The sequence below is a fragment of the Scleropages formosus genome, chromosome 10 (genome assembly GCF_900964775.1).
Source record: "Scleropages formosus chromosome 10, fSclFor1.1, whole genome shotgun sequence".
NCBI lineage: Eukaryota > Metazoa > Chordata > Actinopteri > Osteoglossiformes > Osteoglossidae > Scleropages > Scleropages formosus.
The window spans coordinates 25,550,438-25,572,343 of NC_041815.1; positions in this window are offsets into that span (position 1 = coordinate 25,550,438).

Below are 21,906 nucleotides of genomic sequence, written 5' to 3' on the forward strand. Positions count from 1 at the left end.
CTGTGGAATTAGCGAGGCTGCCGTTCCTCCATAGATCAGCGGGGCCCTCCAGGGAAGCCGCCGGGACAGAGCAAGCCGCATTTCCAATTATTGTGTTGAATTGCTAATTTAGTTATTGTGCCTCCTGTAATTGTGATGGGTATTGGGTGTGCGATTCAATTTGTTTTAAATATTTGTGGGCTGGCGGATTGGTAATGGAGCTGACCTATCTAGCGGCCCAGTATGAAAGTAGGAGAGGGAAAAACAAAGGGAAGAGACTACAAAGATGTCCCCCCCCCCCCTCGCCACCACCCCCCCATCGTCTTAGTTTGATCTGCCTCATCCCTCTTAAGACTGTTGAAGTTAAAAAGCTTGAAATTTAGAAAAATAGCACTTTGATCATCTTGCGGGTGGAAAGCATCAAGCATTAGACGACTGAACATTGAGGGCTTTGGCTCCCAGATAAGCAGCGGAGCCTTTCTGCCCAAATTTTACGACGGGAGTTATTGTACATATGAAGGTGCTCTGTTCTGCTACGCCCCGCGCGATTAGACACGTTTCGAAGCGCTATCGAGAGCGCGCTGTCTCGTGCGTCACGTTGCCGTTAGTGTGTGTGTGTGTGTGTGTGTGTGTGTGTGTTTTTAATGCACTCTATGTGAGTGTAGTGAACACACAGCGGTTCGTCTCCAGACAGCGATCAGTCTTAACCGATACCTTCGGATATCGAGTAAACTTTTTCTGCTCTGTTTTCAGCCATTTTTTCAATATTTTTCCAATTGAGGATCAACTCCAGATGAGACGCGTTGATAGTGACTTAAAGTATGATCCTATGATTAAAAAAAAAGAAAAAATTTTCAATCACAGCATCATACCTTTAAATCAAATACATATTTCTCCTAATATCAACGTACTAATGGAAATCAACACAAAGTGACATCATGTCTTTAGTCTTTGATACACGATATTAAATGCGTATGTGTGCATATGATATATAAATGTATGTAATAAAATGCTTGTGCTGTGTCCACCAGTGCAATATTTATATTAATTATTGCAGGTTTATTTGAATGTTGTACACTGTACATTTTTAAAAAGATGTGTAGTGCTTCATATGTTATTAAAATATTATGTGCTTTTTTTCTATGTATATAGGAGCCCATTAACTGGGAATTGCTCCCCCCGCCCCACCCCTACCCCAGTCGCGTGATACTTTTCCAGGCAGGAGCCAAGTGTGGATCTGCTTGCGGCCTAAATGCGCTTGCAGGGACCGCTGTGTTGTATACAAACAAGTTTTGTGTTCGGCTCATTTTAAGTGGGACACAAATCCAGCCACAATAGGGAGTCAGGCATTGCTTTCCACCCGATAATCATAAGCTCATTTAATATGGCTCCCTTTTTATAAAAGGCTTTACGGCATTTGAGTAACTTTCCTCATCCCCCCCCACACATTTAGAGTAACTTTCCTCATCCCCTCCAACGTTTACCGGCTCTAAGTTTTCCTCGTGCCCCACACGTTCGCAGCGTACTGAAAGGTTTATGCTCCTTCGCTAATTCCTTTGTTTTTGCAGCTTTTTAGCATTAAATTTGATCGTTTCTTATTAATAGAGCCCGAGAGAGGAGAAAGTGATGCCAGTATTGCTTGCATGAAGGAAATGTAAATGTACAGTCATACGTGTGAAAGGTAATTGCCCCTTCATAGTCTAACTGGTTGTGCCACCTTTAGCTGTAATGACTGCAACTAAGTACTAATTATTGCGGTTGACAAGAGTCTCACTGTGGAAGAATTCTGGCCCACTTTATCTCAACATTTTGAGGTTTTCAAGCACAGAGAGCTCTGTTCAGGTCTTGCCACAACATTTCACTTGGATTTAAGTGAGAACTTTGACTAAGCCATTACAGAACTTATTTTCTTTCTCCCGCAGCCATTGCGATATTGACTTGCTTGTATGTTTGAGTTTATTGCCTTGCTGTATGACCCAGCTGGGATTCGGCTTCAGCTCAGACTGATGGCCTGACATTCTGCTTTAGAATTTTCTGAAACAAAGAGGAAGTATGGTTCCTTCAGTGATACCAAGGCAACCAGGTATTGCGGCAGCGAAACATCCCCAGAGCATCACACTGCCGCCACCATGCTTGACTGCTGGCAGAAAGTTCTTACCACATATAACGGGGCCCATGTCATCCAGAAAGGTCTACTTTTGATTCATCAGTCCACAGAAGGACGCCCAGGTGCTTTACGGCAAACATGTTCTCCGAGCCATGAACACAGGCTTGAGCTGATGCAGCAGAGGAATGCAGTTCCCTGGATGTTCTGAGTTCTTTTTGAGCTCATTAATGATTTTACATTTTACTCGTAGAGATGTTTTGGGGAATTGTCCGCTTCTAGGTAGATTCACCATTGTTGCAAACTTTGCCCGATTTATGAGAATGGATCTGACCGTGGTTTGTTTGAGGTGTAAAGTCTTAGAAATGGCTGTGTGACCCTGGCCACGTTGGATTTTCCTTTGAGGGTGTTGCAATGTGCCTGTGTGAATCTCTGTTTTGCTAAGATGACTTTTGCTGGTAAGGGTTTAAGCAGTTGAAAATTATATTGGACAGGTTTGATCCAGATTAGGCTCGATTGTTTACAGCAACTTAAAATGGATTCTGTGTAGTGTTATCAGCCCACACACCTTATTCACCACGGTGACTTACATTGCTAGATACACTAGTTACACTGGGTCACTCATCAGTGAAACACACTCTCTGTGACACTCGCACACTACGGGGGAACCTGAACAGCATGTCTTTGGACTGTGGGAGGAAACCAGAGCACCCAGAGGAAACCCACACAGACTGAGTGGGGATCAAACCCATGCTCTCTCGCACCACCCAGGCATTGTGAGACAGCAGCACTATTTGCTGTGCCACTGTGCTGGTAAACTATCCCTTTAATTGTTTATTAAAATCAGAGGACAATTACTTTTTCCACACCTATGGCCATGTTGTTTATTATCTTTGACACCAAGAAAATGATAAAAACAATACTGGTGTCATTTTTTTTGTCCTCTCTCAGGTTCCAGCCATATTCTACTAGAACCACCCGAAAGATCTGATCTCATTCAATGTCAAAAAGCAGCAAATACAGTGAAAATGTGACATACGTGGAGACGTGCTCACAGCACTGTACTGAGCATCTCTTTTCACCGGTGGAAAAAAGTGCATTTTTAACACGCACAACCAGTGAGGCAATTTGCTCCTGTAAACTCGTATTGTGGGTTACAGTGAACAGAATGTGAATATTCAATTAGTTCTTGGTAATGTTGGACTTCTGAGGCTGGTCAAATATGTCATCCAGAAATATTGCTGTAACACAGTTGCCGTATACAGTATAAAATGGTATTTATTCCACAATGCAAACAAAAGCCCGGGGTATTAAATGACGGTTTTGAATAAAGCTTTTATTGAAATTGAATTATGGTACTTTTACGGGGGCGCGTAAAGGTGACGTGTTATTATTTTCAGTATTAAATTGCTATCTGCTAGCTACCGAGTTATTTCGGCACGAGTGGCGAAGGCTTGGAACACGACCTTACAAGGTGGACTCCCTGCACGACTCACCCGGACCAGGCCAATTTGTGCGAACGCTGCTCCCGGAGAAGAGCCCCCCTGTAATCCAGATCGACCTGCTCCATCAGGATCGCGTCCTCTTTGACCTCCAGGTGAGAATCCCCTTCATTGCTATGTAAATTAATGTGAAAATATGAAAATTGAAATGAAATCCAGGGATTTTGCGGCGGCATATTCAGGCATGCTTCAGGCCCGGGCTAATTCTGGACTAATAACGGCATCTAAAGTCCCCCCTGAAATCCCACGGAGAGAGAAACGTGAACGCTCGGGCGCTTCGCAAGCACAGCGAGTCCAGCGTGTTGCGGCTTGTGTGTTGTATTCTGTGGTGCCGTAGCAAAGGAATAAATAAATTCCTACGATTATTATTATTATTACATTTATTCATTTAGCTGACGCTTTTCTCCAAAGCGACTTGCAATGTTAAGGTTACAATTATTTACCCATTTATACAGCTGGGTAATTTTACTGGAGCAATTCAGGGTAAGTACCTTGCTCAAGGGTACTACAGCCAGAGGTGAGGCTCGAACCTGCAACCTTTGGGTCCAAAGGCAGTCGCTCTGACCAATTTTATTCTTCTATTATTATTGATTTTTTTTTTTTGTACAACTTCCACAGGTTTTTATTATTTAAAGGAAGGCAGCTAAATTGATTTAAGCTTTTATTTCATGATGTCAACAGTGCTTTGTAGATTCTGGGCACTGTGACAATGAAATATTTGTTAAAGATTACATATTGAATGTGTTACAGAATGCGACAAATACCTAGTTTATGTGTGGATTTGTTTGAATTTGCCTTTGGGACACGTTGATAAATTATTCTGCTTTAAAAATACATTGGACAAATGCGATTCTTGGGAAGGAACAATCTTTTAAGATGTTTTACTGAGACCACCAAATTAGCGGTAAATGCCCTGAAGGCTCACTGGATCGCGGCCTTGGCAGTGAAATGTATAAATGCAAACGGTATATATAAATAGATATAATGTGTAAATGTATGTTCTACCCTCTTTTGTCCCATTAACCAATGCTCTGTTTGCATTGGGCTTATGAGGAACTCTGTGCCAAAGGCTCCACCACGGTAGGGAGGTGATATTAAGATGCCAATATCAACAGCAAAATTCTGCTGGAGACGACTTTTGAACCCGTGAATATACAATTATAAAGTAATTTATACAGCCGGGTATTTTTTATTGTATTAATTCAGGGTCAGTACCTTGCCGAGGTCACTTGGATTTGAACCTGGAAACTCCAGATTACGAGACAGCCTTAACAGTTTTGAAACTTGCTGGCTCGCATTCTCAGCCCAGGCTTACCTGACTACGTTCACCACGGTATAGATAAAGGCAGTCTTACCCCGTCCCTGAAGGCCCAGCAGCGCCCGGGGTTCGACACAACACCCTATATTCACAGTTCTGCGCAAGCAGTCACTCATCTGTGCGCGCGAAGCAGCCGATGTGCTTGCGACCCGTTCAAACAAACAACGTGCTCCACGGTCGCTGGTCAGGATGCCAGCCAGAGCCGAGTGCTCTTCATGACGCCTTGCGTGAGACACGCTGTCGGCAGCCCAGACGCGCGCGCGCGCGCGCACACGTTTTCAGAACCGCTTGTCCCATACAGGGTCGCGGGGAACCGGAGCCTACCCGGTAACACAGGGCGTAAGGCCGGAAAGGGACACACCCAGGACGGGACGCCAGTCCATCGCAAGGCACCCCAAGCGGGACTCAAACCCCAGACTCACCGGAGAGCAGGACTGTGGTCCAACCCACCGCGCCACCACACCCCCAGCCCAGACGCAATCGGCTCTAATTTTCATGGCAAAAAGCGTTAATTCTGAGTTCTCTCCCCGGGTCCTTTCAGCGTGTTTTCCGTGCGCTGCCGTTTTTGACTTTGCGTTGTGTCTTCTTGTGTCAGTGTGAACCTCAGTAGTGGCCATGTGGTGGAAATCAGTGCAACAGAAGGTCGGATCACCAGCCCCGTATGTACATAACGCGTCCGTCGGGCACCTTTTCCGGTGCCGCGGTGTGTCAGGATGGCCCATTCAGAGGCCCTGCCGCCCCCCCAACAGTGGACGTATCCCATCCCACCGCCTCCGAGTGCCTAATTGCATCAGGTTTCTTCCACTGAAATATTGAACTGTATGAACATAGCCAGTTTCAGATCGCTCTGCATTACAGTGACAAATTAATGCTCAGAGTACCTGTGCACGTTGGGCTCGAGTCTCACAATAAATCTGTGTTATCCACAAATAAACAGACCGGAGAAAGTTTTAGTTACCCTGCACTGATACGGTGAGTCAACGTGCATGATATTACGGAGCAAAGGAAGCATGCGTTTATTACAGAAATATTATTGTAGCAGATTCAGTTATGTTGTTTAATGCTGCACACTCACACTTGGATGTAAATTCTAAAATTTCTGAAGTTAATTTTCATTAGATATAAATTTTTTTATATTTTCTTATGTTTAAATATTTTCCAGCGCCAGCGTATATTATCATGTCATTGTCCGGTATGTTCTAGGAGTTTAATATTTCAGTGTATAGTTTTCATTAATCTTTCTCAAACTGTATACGCATATAATGCGAAACATACTGTTTTATTTTCAAACTTGAACCAGTAATCGCACGCTTCGGACCATACTTTCACACTCCGGTGAGTGTCACTTATAAAGCTGCGCTGAGATTTCAGTCCAAATTCTAAGACTTCATCAGAATGTGCAAACTCCAGTGTTCATTGTTAAACAATAATCAGTGTGCTTTAATGTCAATCTGTACTCTCTCTCTTTGTATAACATTGCATTTTTGAGTCTTCTCAGACTTAATTATTGTGAGGCTACATTAAATACTTTAAAACTTTACTTTTTTTGGTAAGTTTAAAGTAAAAAAAAAAAAAAAAAAATGAATGTATTTACCTGACACTTTTCTCCACACACACACACTTTCAGAACCGCTTGTCCCATACAGGGTCACGGGGAACCGGAGCTTAACCCGGCAACACAGGGCGTAAGGCCGGAGGGGAAGGGGACACACCCAGGACGGGACGCTAGTCCGTCGCAAGGCACCCCCAGCGGGACTCGAACCCCAGACCCACCAGAGAGCGGGACTGTGGTCCAATCCACTGCACCACCACACCCCCTATCCACTTTTCTCCAAGGCAACTGATATTACAAGCTTAGAATTATTTACCCATTTTTACAGCTGGGTAATTTTACTGGAGTAATTTAGGGTAAGTACCTTGCTCAAGAGTACTACAGCCAGAGGTGGGGATCGAACCTGTGGGTCCAAAGGCAGTAGCTCCAACCACTAGGCTACCAGCTGTTCAATACAGGGGAGACATTAGGTTAAAAGTGGAGGTAAATTTTTTATGAATAAAAAAATTCATAATGATTGAAGACTGCCAGCACAGTGGTGCAGCAGGTAGCATTTGCGCCTCACAAACACACCTGGACTGTGTATTTGGACATGGTTTCAGTCCCAGTTCATAGTGTGTGGAGTTTGCGTGTTCTCCTCATGTTCCTGCGGGTTTCTTCCAGGTGCTCTGGTTTCCTCCCACAGTCCATAGGCATGTGTTTCAAAGAAACTGGCAATTCTAAATTGCCCATAGTGTGTGTTTTTTTTTTCGAATGAATGAGTGTGTGTGTGTGACTGACAGGATGAACCCTGCCTCACACTCCACGCTTCTGGGAAGGATTCTGGACCGCTGTGACTCTGCAGTGGATGCACGGTTATTGATAATGCACTGAAAATCAGTGTTTTATTCCCTCCATGGAAAAGGTGATTGGTGGAGTTAACAAAGGTATGACAGGAGGCAAACTTTACAGCGAGAAGTGCAGTACTATGGTAAAACACACTTCTCTGAGCAGGGAAATGGGCCCTAAGAAGCAACAGAGTGACCAGCGACCAGTCGGCGCCAATCCCAGGCACTTCATCCGTAAGGCAGTAAACAAAGGCAGCACTGCTGACCTTTAATTAATTAGATTTAGCATCACCTGCATTGGATGGGGCAATAAGGGAGGGGGCGGAGCAGCACTTATTGCGGGTGCACTTGGAACCCCAGCAGCCCATGCCGCTCTGGCCTAGCTGTCTCACTCCTACAGCCTTCTCAACAGGCACTCATCTCTCCTCTAATTCATCTGAAACAAACAACATCTCCATAATCAAGCCACCCCCCACGGCTCGGCACTGTAACGGGGAGTCAGCTTCCCGTACACCATGGCAACCGAAGGTTCGCTTTAGTCAGATGGGTTATTTAATAACATGACTGTGTATCCATGTCGCACAACATTTTCAGATGTAAAAACTTACAAACGTGCAAGAAATGTTCGAGTTACTGTACAGTTGTGTATTTTACATATTCATACTAGGTTGGCACAGCAGGTAGCACCGGTGCCTCAAAGCTCCTGAGCTATGGTTTTAGACATGGGTTTGAATCTGGATCAGTCTTTATGGAGTTTGAATGTTCTCCCTGTGTTCGTTTCCTCCAGGTGCTCTGGTTTCCTCCCACAGTCCAAAGACATGTTTTTTAGGTGAATTTGTTTTGCCCTTAGTGTGTGTGAGATTGCAAGAGATTAGGCTTCCGCTCCCTGCCTGTTTCTGGGTTAGACTGGATCACTATGACCCTGCATAGAACACATGCATGTGCATGCACACGCACACACACACACACACACACACACACTTGCCTTGAGTGGGGTCGCGGCGAGCCGGAGCCTAACCCGGCAACACGGGGCCCAAGGCTGAAGGGGGAGGGGACACACTCGGGACGGGACGCCAGTCCGCCGCAAGGCACCCCGAGCAGGACTCGAACCCCAGATCCACCAGAGAGCAGGCAAAGGCCAAACCTGCCACGCCACTGCGCGCCCTCCAGAGAACGATCAGTTATTTATAATTTGTGGTCGAATGAAAATATCTTGTACCCTCACACTGGCGTGCGTGTGTGTGTCTGTGCGTCTGTGCGCGTGTGTGACAGAGAACACATGCACTTCTTTCTATGTATGTCTCCCAAGCTCATTGAGCTCCTGCTCTTGTGGGCGTTTGTGCGTACATGTATACGATCACTTGCCCGTCTCTCTCTCTCTCTGCTTGTATCCTCATTGTGCGCTCTGTGGTGCCGTGGTCCCGACCCGTGCTTTCATGTGGGCGTCGGCGCAGGCGCGGGTCCGGTTGCACCTCACCCCAGGGTCACTATGAAAGGGTTCTGGTTTGAATGGACCCTCTCCAGCCTCCGCGCGGGCTTTGATATGGAGCCCTTCCCCCGTCCCTCGGGTCCGGCCCGGCGCCTCGCTCGCGTCGGCACGCTGCCTGTTTACACCTGCCGCTTTTGATCATCAATTAAGTGCTCCTTCTAAGGTCGTTTTAATCTGCACGCGCACCACCCTCTCAATCAATCCGCCGCACTTACTGATGTCCAGATTGTTATCACCCCACTCAAAAGCACAAGCACCTTTTTTTAAGAGTGAAATGTACTCCTCTTTATCCTGTCACTTTCAATTTTCTCTTTCGCTTTTTTTAAACCTATAAGTTAGGGGGCTCGTCTTCGATGAACACCGTACAAATCTTTCCACTTTGATACAGGCTTCGGTTCGGGCGCCGCACCGCGACGTAGATAGAATTCTCTCGGGCTTATAAAACGACTGTTCCTGATGATGTTAATGGCATTTTCGGTGGTTTTCGGAAGTTGTGCTGTTGGGGTTTCCTTCCGTGTGGTTTTATGTTTATTTCACATGTTGAAGTTGCGCAATTTTCTATTAAGCGTGTGTACAGTATGTGTATATGAGTTAATATACGTCTGGTCATCCATCTGCGAGTCGAAACGGATGTGTACAAGGTGGTCCCCGACTTACGATGGGGTTGCATTCCACAAAACCCATCATTTACTTTACATTTACATTTATTTATTTAGCAGACGCTTTTCTCCACAACAACTTCCACTTAACTCTATGTAGTGTTATGAGCCCACACACCTTATTCGCTAAGGTAACTTACACTGCTAGACACATCTATCCCCATCGTAAGTCGAAACTGCGTTTAATACACCTAACCTACCAAACTTCATAGCCTGGCATGCATGTGATGGTCATTATGGGCTTGCCACCGCTGCCCAGCATCGCGAGAGAGTATCGCGCCGCGTATCGGTTGCCCGGGGAAAATTCAAAATTCCAAGTACGATTTCTGCCGAATGTCTATCGCCAGCTCACCGTCGTAAAATCGAAAAATCGTAAGTCGAGGAGCATCTGTATTTGTGTTATGTAGCACGGTAAACGAAGACCCTAAGTATAAACACAAGTCGACATCAGAACGGCAGAAAGGTTGAGAAGAAACTACATGAACGTTTTGGCGTATCCCGGTCAAAGTCCGGACGATCGATAGACGATAGTCGATAGAGATGCTGGGGCAAGACCTGAACCCAAGAGCTCAGGTTCAAAAACCTACGAGCGTTTCTGGATTAAGGCACTTCTGGAAGGAACTGCAATAGAAGCGCTTAAATTCCTCAGCAGCGATGTGAAGGACTCGTCATCAACTGTAAGTGTTCGGTTGCGGTCATTGCAGCTAAAGGTGACACAACCACTTAACAATAAGGGCCAGGTCCCTTTTCACACAGTGCCGGTTGGTGTTCGATAACTTTGCTCATTAAATAAATGTTACATTTATTTACTCGGGTGCCCTTTATCTAATGTTGGGTTTTGGCTGAAGACCTGAAAACTTTTCATACCTTTCCATAAAGCATACAGTGTATTGTTCATTTATTCATTCATTGTTAATAACCGCTTTTCCGGTGCAGGGTTGTGGTGCACCAAAGCCCATACCAGAAATGCAGGCTGTGAGGCAGGGTATAACTCGGATGGGACGCCGGTCCATCGCAGGGCCATCGCTCACACAAATACGCACTCGGAGCAGTTTAGAGGCACCGATGAAACATGCTCGGACCGTGGGAGGAAACCATAGCGCCACGAAGAAAGGCACGGGGCGAAAACGCCAGCTCTGCACAGGCTGAGCCACATTCGAACCCCAGCACCCTGGAACTGCGCATCATCACGCCACCTGTAATGTGCAATTGCACTTTTAATCGAATAACATTGTCCTCTCAGACTTTCTCAACTGGAAACGCACTCCGTGCTTCTCTTCTCATCTAGAACTCTTCTCCTGTTTCCCCTTGACAGCAGCGCAGGCTCCGGTTTCCAAACCCAGCACCTTCTTCCAGCCGTCCGCAGCAGACAGGATGGGCACCAGGTCATAGTCCTGAGCTGGCAGAACATGCCGTGGGAGGTGGTTGATGAGAGTGCACGAACGCCTCCGGCTGAGCTTGCGCCCACCTGAAAGGACGCAAGAGGTGGAGTGAGAGCACGTGGCTGAGACGTGTTAATCCGCATCGGGAGTGAGACCAAGGAGCCGGCAGGGGGCAGCGCTCTCGCCTGTTGATCCGCTTGTATGGGGTCCCCGTACAGCTGAAGGTTCTCCAGAACGGTAGGAGCGGACCCATCACTTGTGCTCGGCAGTGCACCTCCTCGCAGGTATTGCTGGACAGGTAGGTCTGCTTAGTTAGGATGAGTCCCCATTGAGACAGGGCGTGGACATCAAACACCTGCCAAAGCAGCTGTGCGTCATCGCTGGACGTCACTCAGGTTTTGGACCAGAGGCCCTCGGCTTTTTACTGCCAATAGCGCCATCCCGTGCCATCGTCAGCCAGCAAGGGTTCCGGGCACGCGTGTGTGTGCACGTGTGTGTGTGTGTGTGTGTGTGTGTGTGTGTGTGTGTGTGGACCGTTAATCCTCCCGTGATTGATGACTGGTGTCGAGAGGGGAACAATCTCCGAGCGAGCGAACGTACGAGCGAGCGAGCCGATCTTTATCTCTGCTCCCGTCTTTTATGATTTCAAAGTTCCTTATTATTCATCTCCCCACCGCGCTTCCCCGACACAAACGGGGGCTGATGGGAGTCTGGCCGCCGGCGGGGGGAGCCCTGGGAGAAGAAGGCCTAAGCAGTGTGCTGCCGACGCCGCAGATGAAATCAATTTGAAAAGCTCTTTGGTAACTGGTTCCTTAACAGAGTTGCTGTCATGACCGCCTGGAACCTGTTTTCATTTGGATCTGGAATAAAAACACGCCCCAGTACGTACACACTCACACTCACACACACACACTCTCTTCAGAGGTGACAACAGAGAAGCCTGTTCTTAATTCCCTTCCTCCTCCATCAGTGGGCAGAAACACATGGCCAGCACCCCATCCCCAGATGGACATGGGTTCAGTGAGGTTGTGTGTGGGGGGGGGGGGGGGGTCCTGCCTTGATTCCCTAGAATTAAGTAATTAAACCTCAAAAACTGTATTTATTCATTTAGCTGATCTGCTCATTTATGCGCTTTTCTCACAGGTACTACAGCAGGAGGTGGGCTTTGAACCTATGACCACTGCATCTAAAGGCAGCAGCTCTTGCCACTATGCTGGCAGGTACAGTTCTTTACTCCTTTATACAACTCTGTAAAGAAGGCAGCTGGTAGCATAGAGCATCTCTATGGACTAAAGGTTGCAGGTTTGAATCTCACCTCCACCTGTAGTACCCCTGAGCAAGGTAATCACCCTAAATTGAGCCACTGGAAGTACCCAGTTCTATAAATTGTAGTAAGTAGCATTGGTTAAATGGGTAACTTACAGTATTAGTTGAGGTTAAGTACCTTGCATAGTAGCCACATCCCCTGCACAAAGTATTGTGAGACTGGGAATACCAGTGAGGGAAAGAGACCTGTCCCCACTCGGAGAGCTATTGAATGACACCTTTGTGACACTAGGAAAATGAATCCACATTGGGCCCTCAGAAATAAGGAGGAAAACTGGATGCTGTTGAAATGTCACATGACAGTAGGAAGAGGTGCGTGAGTTGATGCGAGACTGAAAGACCAGCGTCGAACAATCAGGGAAGGCTGTCCCAGAGATGGGAAGACCCCCTGTTGAGGGGTGGGGGGGGTGGAAAAGAACTGCTCAGGGCAGGGACCTGTGGCATTGCTGTATCCTACAGGTCCATCAAGGGTTTAACCGTTCAATGGTACTACAGCAGGAAGTGGGATTCGAACCTGGATCCAAATCTGGCTGCTCTAACATCACGTTTATTTAAATATCAATTATAACCTTATAATGTGGAAAATTATTGTATGTGTTGCCTTGGGATGGTGTGGCGCCCCCTGCAGGATGTAGCCTTCTTCATGCCCTACGTGTCCAGGATAGACTCTGGATCGCCACGACCCCCGACGAGTGATTCCTGACGACTAAAGAAACCGAACCGGTATATTTGTAAGTTATTTTGGGTTGAAGCCTATTGTAATGTATCCATAAACTTGTTTCCTTTTGATCAGACCCTCGGCTTCGCCTACGGTTTGTTACCCTCGCGGAAGAGCCACTGAAACACGCAGGGCGAACACATATTTGTGATTCACGTGTTTACAAACCTGCAAACAAACGATTTTCCTCGTGTTCATTTTGGATTTTGCATTTGATTATTCGTGCGGTTTATTATGTTTATTTTTGCTTTTTTATCGTCGCAAGCGCCCCGGCGACACACAGACAGCGGCTTTTCCGTCAGCAGCCCCCAGTTGGCCGCTGATTCGTCCTTCCTCGCCGCCGTGCCCCTGCAGCCAGCACCCGGCTTGAGGAAAAAATGGCGCCGGCTCATTTGAATATAGGTGAGCGGCGTGGCAGCGACGCGTCGCGGGACGAGGTTAAATCCACGCGTCGCTGCCGGCGGCCCCCTCCGTCCGGGCTCCCGGGTCGAACCCCCGCCAGGAACGGGCCGCTATCGGAGACGCCGGGATGAAGGGACCGGGAAACGTATAAATCAAAAGTCAACAAGTTCCAGAGCCACGGAACGCGGGCGCGATGCCTTTTTGACTAAACTTGATAGGGAAATGCATATTCATGAGGTAAGCAACTTCTGATCCAAACAAAGTGAAGCTCTGGCTTATGAAGATTGCGAGTGCGTTAATGACTTCTTCGTTTTAAGCCTGCGTAAGAAAGCCAGATTCCCCATGCTTGTAGTCCATGAGAATATTTAATACCGTTATTAATCATTTTTAATCCGTTTGCTTTTAATTAAGAAACAGCATGTTGCTGTCCTATCAGCGCGTGCCAGGGTGCAGATTAATTGTAGCTTAAGATAGCTCGTCCTGATTGGTGTAATGTATTAGCTAACAAGACGCCCGCTTCTAAAGATACTTGTGCTCTACCTTGGGAAGCTGGCATCTCTCCAGGGCCCGCTCCGCTTTCTTCCGCCGCTGCCGTTTGAAGCGCGCCGCCGCCGAGTGTTAGGGACACTCCTGTCGTCTCGGCGCCCAGCTTTATTTGCGCCTCCATTACCGCGCTGCCGGGCCCCTGCTCCCCGGCGAGCGAACCGGCGCCGAAACCGTAAGGAGCTTTTCCCTGACAGCGCCCCCGTCCTCCTGGCACCCGGGGCGTCACGCCGCTCGGCCGCTCCCGAACCGTCCGCACCCCGGGAGAGGAGGCGGGGGGGGGGAGGGGGATAGGCGCACGGGTCAGGGGTGTCCGTGTTCGGCCCGGGGGCGGCGAGTAATCGCCCTGCCGGGGACGCCGTGCAGCCCGGCGGAACAGGGGGGACTCCGCGGCGGAGCCGTTCTGGCACGCGCTCAGAAATGTAACGCCGCTGCCGGATTCGTGGCAAAGCCCACTTCCCTCGTGTGCCGTCAAGCTTCGCAGCAGCAGGGGATGATGGGTAGGGAAGGCTGTTAAGAGTCGGGGAGGGGGAGGGAGTCGCTCACCTCGACGGGCCCCGCTGGACCCGGTCTTCGCTCAGCTTCGAAGAGACGCGCGCGCAGTCGGCATTTAGGCCTGGACCCTGCTCTCCGGGACAGTCCTCTCGAACCTGTAGCACGGTGTATGCGGCACATCGGCTCCACCCGATCGCTACAGGTCAACCAGTCAGTGATAAACCCCCCCCCCCTTCTTACCCAGTCAGATGCCCCCCCCCAGGTCACTGGGTAGAAATGGGGGCAGGACAGGAGGACTCTGCTGTTCACTCTACTTTCACCCCAACTCGTTCCATTTTGTGACCCTCCCCCCCTCCTGGAGGATGCAGGTCCAACAATAACATAACTTTTTTTCATGTGGTTTTCACATCTCCAAAGCAACTTACACTGTTCATCTACCTACAATTATTACATTTATACAGCTGGGTAATGTTTTTACTGGTACAATTTAGGACAAGTACCTTCTTCAAGAGTAGTACATATGGAGGTGGGATTTGAACCTGCAACCCCTGGGTCCAAATGCAGAAGAGCAAACCACTACCCTACAAGCTGCCCCCATAGAAATTATTCTTTTCTGCTAGGGCACACAGGGTGGTTAGGAAGGGGTTAAACCGAACGGAAGAACGAAGACGCAGGAATTTTGAGCACTAATCTGGGCGATGACTAAAATGGCGCTCGCCGATACAGCACGGGACAGCCTGATTGGACGGCTCCCCTGGGGCAGCTCTCCATTAGCCGAGGTGATATAACAGGTAATCGGGCGATAATTAAAAGGCTGGAGTCTCGTGCGTGTGTGCGTGTGTGTGTGTGTGTGTGTGTGTGTGTGTGTGTGTGTGTGTGTGTGTTTGGGGGGTGTTGGGACGTGTGGGCAGGGCTCGTGGGGGACGTGCTGCCAACTTGCGCCTCTTTCAGGCAGAAGGGCAGCAACACGTCGCAGGAAGAGAGGGACGCCGGACTGCGGAACGCGTCCTTTTCCGCCACAAGGGACACGGGCTCGCTGACCCTTCCCCTTCCTGTGTCCCGCGTCCTCGGGAGGCAAGACGTAGCAGCACCCGGTGGTCCTTGGACACGGCTGGACCCCTGGACCGCCGTGGTGGACGAAATACAGCCGCCATTCAGCGACCCTGAACAGGCGCCCATATGCAGGGGGTCAAGTCCAACCCGGGTGCGATGAGGGCTCGCCCGGCGAACGATCCCCCCGCCGGCTCGTCCGGCGATTAAGATGATATTAGCAAATGTGTCAATGTCTATTTTCTGCTCAATTTGAGGCCTCATCGCTGTGAAGATTGCCCACTCCCCCGGAGAGGCCCTGGAGAACATCGACACGTGATGAGAGGATGGAGCGACGGAGGGAGGGAGAAGCGAGGTGGCAGGGCGGCCGGGGGGGTGGGGGTGGCCGCAGACTGACGGGCCACATCGATCCCCACTTGCCGTGACACTTGAGTGAGATGAGGTGAGGCCAGTCGGACGGGATGGGGGTCGGGGGGCTGCAGATCGGCGCGGGAGGTCTTCCTCACACCGTCCTCCTCGACCTCCTCCGCCGGACGTTGTCTTCATTTCCAGGAGTCCAGTAAGTGACTTGAGAGACTCGGTGTTGTGGACCCCCTAGGAGCGGCGACACGGTCGCGGTGGACAAATGACTGCCGTTCATCGGGAGAGGATGGTTCCGGAAGAACCACGTGGTGGTGAGCGATGGTGGGAGGCAGGTGGCAAACTACACTGTGTGTGTGTGTGTGTGTGTGTGTGTCTGTGTTTGAGCCTGATCGTGGGGTCTGAGTGTCTGAGACAAGCTGCGGTGATTGTGTGTGTGTGGGTGTGTGGGTAGGTGGTGGGGGTGTCAGCACAGCTCTCAGTAATGCGGCGCTGGCTCTCGGACCCCCTCTGCCCATCAGCCACGAGATTGATCTCTGTCAGAAGCAATCCGTCAGCCTGGGCGCAGAGCCCCGGGTGCGGAGCCCGACGCGCAGCCCCGACGGCAGATGCCTATTTTCAGCTGCGAATAAAATCAATTGCAGGAGAATGAAAAGCATAATCAGGCGCTGATTGATCTGTGGACACCCAGATTGACACGTTTCCCCGGGGAGTGGCTGGCAAGGGGTTACTCTCACCACACTGCGAGGAGATGATATGGCGTGTTCGCGCACACCCGCACACACCCGCACACGCGGACGCAGACAGGTAGACGTTGATAGACGCGCAAACACAAATTGTATTTGTATGTGTGTGCTCACACTCAGAGATAATACTGCACTGAGACACATCACTCTCACACACACACACACACACACACACGTATGTGATATAGCAAATAAAGGCATGTACATCCGAACGCACTGCAACGTCCTACCTATCCACTGTGGATACACACTGACACACACTCCTCCGCGTGTAGAAACACCCTCGCTGCTCTTGTTGCAGTCAGCGTAGTGCTAGAAAACCAATGACAGGTACACGTGTAAGTCTTCGTACGGTGATGCGGGGGGAGCTTCGTTCTCCGTGTGGGAGGAACGTGAGGTCTTTCTTCAGTCCAGCTCAGTGCTCCAACGCTGAGTAGGGTTGCTACGTAATTTTGTGTCAGTGTGTTGGGTTTATATACTTCTTGGTGTCTCTAGTTGGGTTACTTTGTGTCTTTTAGGTTACATTTACATTTCTTTATTTACCAGACATTTTTCTCCAAAGCGACTTAAAAATGAACTCTATGTAGTGTTATCAGCCCACACACCTTATTCACCGCGGTGACTTACACTGCTAGATACACTACTTACACTGGGTCGCTCATCCATACATCAGTGGAACACACACACACACACACACTATGGGGGAACCTAAACAGCATGTCTTTGGACTGTGGGAGGAAACCAGAGCACCCAGTGGAAACCCACAAAGACACAGGGAGAACATGCAAACTCCACACAGACTGAGCGGGGACTGAACCCACGTCCTCTCGCACCACCCAGGCACCGTGAGAGAGCAGCACTACTCGCTGTGCCATCATGCCACCCTGATCAGGTTGGGTTACTGTATTTTTTTGGTTATCTGATTGGGTTACTAGATACGTTTTGGATTATATTGTAGCGCAGCACTCAGGCTTTGGATGGGGTGAAGAAGGACTCACAGGCAGCGTTCATTCTGAACATTTTATTGAACACCAGCGCATAGAGAAAAAATGCTCTTGGTCTAAGGACTCCTTTCTATCAAGGATCTGCACTTCAAGCCAACCATCCCAGCTTGCTTATTATCACTCAGGCTTTTTTCTTCCCTCTGCCCAACATGGTCACCCCTTTCTTTTGCCCCTAAGTCCCCCCAGCGGTTGCATACTTTATTCACATTTTTCCCATAATGCAACTATTTACAATAAGCAGCTTTCCTGCTCGAACTCACTGTAACGCAGGTCGTTAGGATATATTTGGGGTGCTAGATACTTTTTGATTTATAGAGTTGGGATACTCAATATCTCTTGGGTTATCTGGTTGGGTTACTAGATATACTGTGAGTTTTTATCCGGTCTAAAGACGTGGACAGTGGACGGTACTGCAGTAGACAGCGCAACATTGGACGGCGGACAGCTCTGAAGCCAGTCTTTGCGTGGGGCAGCTGGTGGGGGGGTGGCGGACGTTTGGCAGAAGGAGGGGGGTGGTAGGTGTAGGGGGCATCAGCGGCGCGGGGGTTAACCCAGCGAGAGCCCCTGTAATGAGTAAGCATTCAGTCGGCGGGGAAAGATAAATGGAGAGCGGGCGCTTGTGCCGCAGTCAGCAGGAACGAGGCCCCGCGGCTTGTTGGTGGCAAATGGAGTGCGCAAAATATCAAAGGCCAGCGATCCAGAAGACGCCCGGGTTTGACAAATTTTAAATTAGCCAGAAAGAGAGCGAGGGAGCGAGCGAGCGAGCGAGCGAGAGGGAGGGAGGGAGGGAGAGGGAGCGAGGGAGGTGCCCGCCAACACGGCAGAGGGGCTCAATTATGCAATCCTTTGTGGCGTCCTGGACGCCGAAGCCCCGGCGCTGCCGCCGTCCTCGGGCCTCGCTCTGTGATCATCAGCGTTATTGTCGTTATTACTGCGGCGCCCGTCTTCTTCTCGGCCTCCGCCGTTCCGGGAATTATGGGAAGGGAGGAAAGAGGTATTGTTGCACTGCTAACCCTCGGGCTGCGGTGGAAGTGTTGCGGCAGAGGTTTTGCTCTCTCACACACTCACACCAAGTCCTGCCCAGTTCAAGGCACACATTGACACGACCCCCCCCCCCCCTTCCCAGGATCCTCCTCTCCTGTCTCCTGGTCTGTGATGGTCCTGTGAGCGGTGATTGTTTTAGTAGCTCCCGGCACAATCGCTTTGGAAAACAAACAGATCTGCAGCGCGGCGTCGGGCAGCGACGGTAATGACGGTACGACGGCGCCCGCAGCCCTGCTCTTTCCCCCGCCGGCGCGCGCTCACACGCATGCCTGAAACTCATGCATTTTACACACAATTGGTCTCGCAGCATCTTCCGCTCAAATGCTCCCCTTCCTTAACCCCTTATGTGCCGGCGGCAGGGAGACCCCCGTGGTCACAGGCTGGACAGGAGCTCAGAGAGAGCAGGACACTGTTGTCGCAGTGGCGGAAAGGTACCAGCTCTAACCCCTGTGCCGCCCGCTCGCTTCGGCCAATCAGGCTGGACACGGACTCTCCGTAACGCAGACGGGGGACCTTCCCGTGCCGCTGGTCACCCAGCATCCAACACCCCCCACCAGCTGCGCCCATCGGCGAACACCTCCATATGCTGGGCTTCGCCGCAGAGGGACTCTGATCACCCCGATCCACCGTCTCGCAGGTCCTGACAGTCGGCACCCCGCGGGACATGTCTCCGTAGGGGACGGACGGACGGAGGGGAACTCTCGGGTCATACTTGATGTCAGTCACACTGATCAGTATTCTCACACACAAACACAGAAGCACACAGCAGGGCAACGCTCAGCACTGCCTTATTTCCCTCGCACCGCCTTCCCAGCCTCCTCCGGTGAGAGACGCCTCACCTCTGCAGGGCTCAGCAACCGGGGTCACTCTTCATCAGGACGGCGGCGGGATGTGTTCCCGCACGGCATCGTGGGACCCCGCGGCGGTTCGCCGAGGAAGCCGGACCGGCGAGTGAAATTTGCGATTCGCCGCGGACGAAAAGAGGGACGCGGAGGAACGGCGTGGCGCGGCGGCGGGCGGAAGAGCAGGGGCCCAAGCGGCGGGGGGCTCACGGTTCGCGGCGGCCGGCTTTGCATTCGCGGCGAAGCACGTCGCCAGGCGGGGGCCCCGGTGTTAATTTCCAGTGGATTTCACGCATGGCGTGTCGACTGCGCGGGTCACCGGCGGTTCACCCAAATAAACCACCTCCGGAACGACTCCTCCATCCCAATATTCGCAGACTCTCATAATTTAATTTTGCATTATGCTGAATAACCTTGCGGTAAGATTGAAAAACGTGACGTGATGTTTCTGCACGGGGCCCCAAAACCAGTTGTGTGCGGCTGACTTTATCCGTCCGTCCGCCCGTCCGTCCGTCCGTCCATCCCCCCACATCTTTTTTTACCGCCTAAATGAGAGCGCCTCGTCCGCCCACTAAAGAGTTTTCTTTTACTAATGTCAATTTTCAGCCTAGCAAGAGCTGCCTCTAATCGTTTCCTACTCATTACACACAGTTTCCAAGTCGTTTGGCCTACGCGGTGATTGGCTCCTCGCGGTGTGTGCAGCCAGGGGTGCCGTAATTGTTTATTTATTTATTTATTTATTTCACACCAGCCCCCCCCCCCCCCCAAAGCCCATCTTCTAACACTTTCTATGAATAATCAAAGTCGTGTAAAAAAAAAAAAAAAGTGGGGGGGGGGGGGAACATTGCGACTGACGCTCCCCCCCAGCGGGTGTAAAACAGTCAGCGTGTAAACAGAGAGCCGGTGGCCACGCTGCACGATCGGCCCAGTGTGTGTGTGTGTGTGTGAAGCGCTCTCCCTAGAATGACTTCCCTGGAACACTTGACCTCACAGCAAAGGTACTGAACAGGCTTCAACATTATAAAGGAAAAATTCCATACATGTATTCATTAGCTGATGCTTTTCACTTTTTTTTCCACGTCACATTAAAAAAATTAAATCATACCACGCAGAAAATACCACCCTGGACTCCTCTCTGTACCGGAAAGCGATAGAACCTTCCAGATTGAAAACCTAAAAAAGGCTGTGCTCGCACACACTTGTAAAATAATAAACCTGCAGCGTGGTAAAAACATTGATTAAACACCCATATTAGGTGACACTACTGGTTTGAGAAGGTTAAGGTGGTGGTGGTTAGAGCTGCCGCTTTCCACTCGGACATGGGTTCAAATCCTGCTTATACCTCCTGCTGCAGTACCCTTTATTGCAGTACTTACACTGCAATGATACAGTAAATATTACCCAACTGTATAAATAGGGTAAATCAGTGTAAGAAGGGGGAACGAGGGGGTAGTGAATATAGACACTGAAACCGCAGGGTCGGTGCCGGTCCATCATTTCGACCAGTTTGACACCCTATGGAAGAGGCGAGCGAGCGGGACGGTGTCTGTCCATGTCCACGGGGGTTGGGGGGCTGATGGTGTCATGTCACCGCGCTACAAGGCCCCCCGAGCGACCCGGGCGCCGCAGAGCCGTCCCCCGCATTCTCAGCAAGGCGGTTGTTTCCCAGGGTGCACCTCTCCGCCCCGTGTTCCCTTTGTTTTGCGCCTGACAACAGGGATGCCCGGCAGCCCATGACTATCAGAATTGGAGCAGGACAAACAAAATTAATTAAACAGCGGCGCGTTTGACACCTAGCTGTCTGCGTTTAAAAAGCTATTAAAGTGTGAGCTGACGCGCTGTCTCCACGCAGACACGGTCCTCGGCGCCGGTGTCACGTGAGACGGGGGCAGGGGGTGTACGCCGGGAGCGTCCCTTCTTCGGCTCATCCACTGGAGCGCAACAGCGCCAACTGCCGGAAGAGTCGGGACATGGTTGAGCGCAGGGCAGCGTCACGGCACCACTTGTCTACCGCATAGACGGCGGAGGTTGTGTGTGTTTGGCTGCGATCTGACGTCGCCGCACCTGGTCCCGACCGTGTCGGGACGTAACCTTGGCTGCAGAGTCCAGGTCGGCTGGGTCAAGCGGAACGAAGAGCTCCGCACATCTGGTTTCTATGGCAACCGCCCCGACAGGTATCCCCCACCCCCTGCTGCCGGTGGGAGGGGGGCACTCGTTTGATGTCGGCGGAGGCGGCCCTCGCAGGTCAGTGGACACGGATGGAGACACGCCGCTGCCGACGGGGGGGGGGGGAGTGGCCCCGGACGCCCTCCGCCGTGGAAAGAGCTCCTCGCTTCGCTGCCTCCGATGCTTCACAGTGTCTCATGTAATCTTCAGCGGGATCTGTGAAAGACGGTGTTGGACGGCGTCTGTGACTCCGAGCGAGACACGTGCACCGTATCTGTGGCGGCGGCTCACGTGATGAAGCTTCGAAAGTGCGCGGACAGCCAGAAAGGCAGGCAGGTGGACACGTGGACAGAGAGACAGAGATGGAGAGAGAAAAGCAGACAGGTGGACAAAGAGGC